Genomic DNA, 3,376 nt, shown 5'->3' with positions numbered 1-3,376 from the left:
GCATCCCTAAAGCATGGTTTTTCACACGAAATATGTCCCAAACAACGAGGGTGAGTAAACAAGTTACTCGTAGGAAATGAACATGCGTATAACCTAAAGTTTTGTAAGTCCTTATAAGTTTATATAAATCAATCAATATGGTTCACGCCACCTAACGTCTATGTCCAAGGTGAGACTAAGAGCCTGTTTAGTAACAGGAATTATTTCCTACTTTCTACTTTCAATTTTGAAAAAACAAAAATAAAAGTAAAATCACGTTTATTAAATTACTTTCACTTTTTTATTAAATTACTTTCACTTTTTTATTTTGAGGAAGTAATTCCTAAATTTGTGAAGAGAAAATCTCACTTTCTCTACTTCCTATAGGACTTGTACTGTGCGGAGGAAGTAATTTCGACACTGTAGCGAAAGTAAGTAAAACCTAAAACCCGTCCTTTTTTTTTTTTTTTTTTTTTTTTTTTTTTTTTTTTTTTATCATCATCCGTAACATCCAAGCCCTAGCCTCTCGCCTCTTCAAGAAAGTTCTACCAGGTGATTGTCATCCCTCATCTGCGAGCATCGATCGGCAACGGAGACTCAACGGCCGACCAACAACACCACTGGTAAGTTCGCCCTCTCTTCTCAGATTCTCCCTCTTCTCAAATTCTCTTTCTTCTCAAATTCTCTCTCTTCTCGTATATGAAGATTTTGCCTTAGAATCTGCAATTTCTCTTCCTGTATCATTTTTATGAGTGAAATATCTTTTTTTCTTTGTGTAATTTCTATGAGAAGTTCTGGTTTTGGATTTCGTTTATTTTTTTTTTGGTAATAGTTGCATCAATATGGGCCTCAATTTCATCTATATTGGGTCCAATACTCGGTCCCTATGTAATCATTTCTGTCCAGTTATGCTATGTTTGTCTTTAGTACCATTTGCTTTCCGAATTTTGATTTAGTGAACAACAACGAAAATTGTTTTCTCTGTGAGCTTGATTTCATAGTCTTCTGGGTTTCAATTTGGGTCTTCCAATTCCTAACTGTAAGTGTCGTCTCTAAAAGCTTGCTTTTTCTTCGAATTGATTGGTTCTGGTGAATGTCGTCTCTAAAAGGTTGTTTTTTCTTGGAATTGATTGGTTCTGGTGAATTGGATTATCTCTTTTCTTGATGGGTACATCATCTGCACAGTACCCATTTGGTATCAGTGTCCATTTCCATGGAAATTCTAGGGTTTCACCTTCTACAACTGAGTTCTTAAACTTCAATTTTCTTTCCAATGTAGATTTTTCAAGAACAAATTCGTGCTTGAGTTCTTCTCCAACTAGTACTTCTAAGGTATTCAACGTTCCTTTCATTTTCTGTTCTTTTATTGTATGTATGTCTTATATATGGTTAATTTTGATTATTTAATTATGTTTCATGTTCGAATTGAAGTAAAAGGTTCATGCTTGCAAGGCTGTATTGTTAATTTGTTATTCTAGAATTTATTTTACAAATAATGGCTTCATCTGCTACTTTTAAAGCCTCTTTTTTTAGTTTTAATTCATGTTCAGGATTTATTCTGATTTGGGTAATAATGAAATTGCTTGAAATTTATAGACAACATTTTCCTTTTTGTGACTCTGTTCCTTTTTTCCATCCATGCTTTATAGCTATTCAAGGTCGAAAGACACCTATACTTGAATTGATTTACTCTAAATCTGTGGTGATGAGTAGTTTTAACAAAGAACTTTCCACATTTGACAATCATTATATCTTCTTTTGGGAGTAAATGAAAATAAAATCAAGGTTGTTTGCTTCTCAAAATATAACTATGTGAGATGGGTTTTGCTATCTATTATGTAATGTTGATTTCTGCAGGAACTAGTGTTTCATCACATGTTCATTTTGTCCATATATAAAGGCAGTATGGTTTATAACATAATGAAAAACTTACTTTTGCAATTTGACAGCTTATATATAGTGATTTTGAGACAATTTGTTGGTTAATATAGCTAAACCTAGACCTTCAATCATCTAAATATTTAATTCATATTAACATCTAAATTTTAAACTTACAAATAAAACCATGAAGAGTTTTAAAAGTAAGTGTGCAAAATGAGTGAATAATTTACTATTTCTTCTGATTTTTGAAGGTGGATAATTTATTCATCCTTCTATTCAAGTCGAAATTGAAGTCTACATTAAGAACAGAAGCCTAGAGGTTCTTTCATCTTGATGACAGTATGTTAGCTCCAACTATCCATACCACCCATGATTGGGTCTAATCTTTATTTGAGTGGATGCTTCACTAACAAGTGTAGAACTAAGTTAAAAAGGTTTGAAATTAAACAGATAAAATAACATATACCATCTTCATCAATCTTATACTGGCAATTTGGTAAAACATGGATAAATTTCAGATTTTCTTATATTTGAACAGTCATTCTAAACTTGAATGGTGAGGCAAGCACATAACCAGACAGCATCTTTATTGTGTTTAGTTACTGTAATATAAAGATTTTGTTCCTTATATTATTTTACAGTATTATATGTTCAATGCTAGGTTATTTTATTCGGATCTAATAAGTTGTAGAAGTGTGTTAATTGTTGTATTGAGAAATGTGATAGAACGTTGTTTTGGTATATTAAAAATGCGTTGGCCGATCCTTAAGTTGATGCCTCCTTACAAACTGAGTGTACAAACACTTATCGTTATTGCTTGTTGCACATTACATAATTTTATTCGTAACGAAACCCATTTAGATCGTCTTTTTGATGAATATGGGGATGAGAATGCCAATCTTCAAGAAGAAGAAGTGGAGTTAGGTGGTACTTCTCAGAGAGTAAATGTTACATAGGAGCTAATTCAAGAGATGAGTGAAACCCGTGATGCAGTTGCAAATGAGTTGTGGAACAACTATCATGATAGATGAATCACTTCTATTTGCTCATTATAATATTGTAACTTTTATTAGGATTATTTTTCTATTTTTCAACTTGGATATTGTAATATTGTCACTTTGGATTAATTTTCTATTTGGATATTGCAATATTGTCATTTTTATTAGGATTAATTTTGTATCTAAATGCCATTTGAATTTATGTTATAATCTGCATCCTTTTGATATTATGTGTATGCTAACTCCAAATTTCTCGTCTTATAAATCAGACATAAAATTTCCTATGAAGTTCAATATATTTATCCTTATCTGATTTTCCTTCTGAATGCTCTATCCAGTCATCTGTTAAAGAATGATCTTGAAGGGTTCACATCTGATTTGGATTTTGTTGCTCAAGTCTCAGAGTCATTACGTTTTTGTAGGCTACCAATTTGGGATGCATTTAGATTAGATTGATAACCAATATATTCCCAATTTCCCATTAGTTTTTGTAGAAGTTTACACTTCAGTATATACAT

At 31.8% G+C, this 3,376-nt stretch overlaps 1 long non-coding RNA gene across 1 annotated transcript; it reads left to right on the top strand.

Annotated features, from left to right (window-relative positions):
- Positions 1 to 461: 461 nt before the first annotated feature.
- Positions 462 to 3,025, top strand: LOC132276936 (uncharacterized). Its single transcript, XR_009470960.1, has 2 exons — positions 462 to 602; positions 1,259 to 3,025. It is a non-coding gene; the product is annotated as an uncharacterized LOC132276936 (long non-coding RNA).
- Positions 3,026 to 3,376: the final 351 nt, after the last annotated feature.

Source organism: Cornus florida, unplaced genomic scaffold (assembly GCF_030987335.1).
Source record: "Cornus florida cultivar Cherokee Brave unplaced genomic scaffold, ASM3098733v1 CherokeeBrave_3.0.0_Hap2_Chr10, whole genome shotgun sequence".
NCBI lineage: Eukaryota > Viridiplantae > Streptophyta > Magnoliopsida > Cornales > Cornaceae > Cornus > Cornus florida.
The sequence above is the reverse complement of the archived record's forward strand: the minus strand, read 5'-3'. Positions and strand labels throughout refer to the sequence as shown.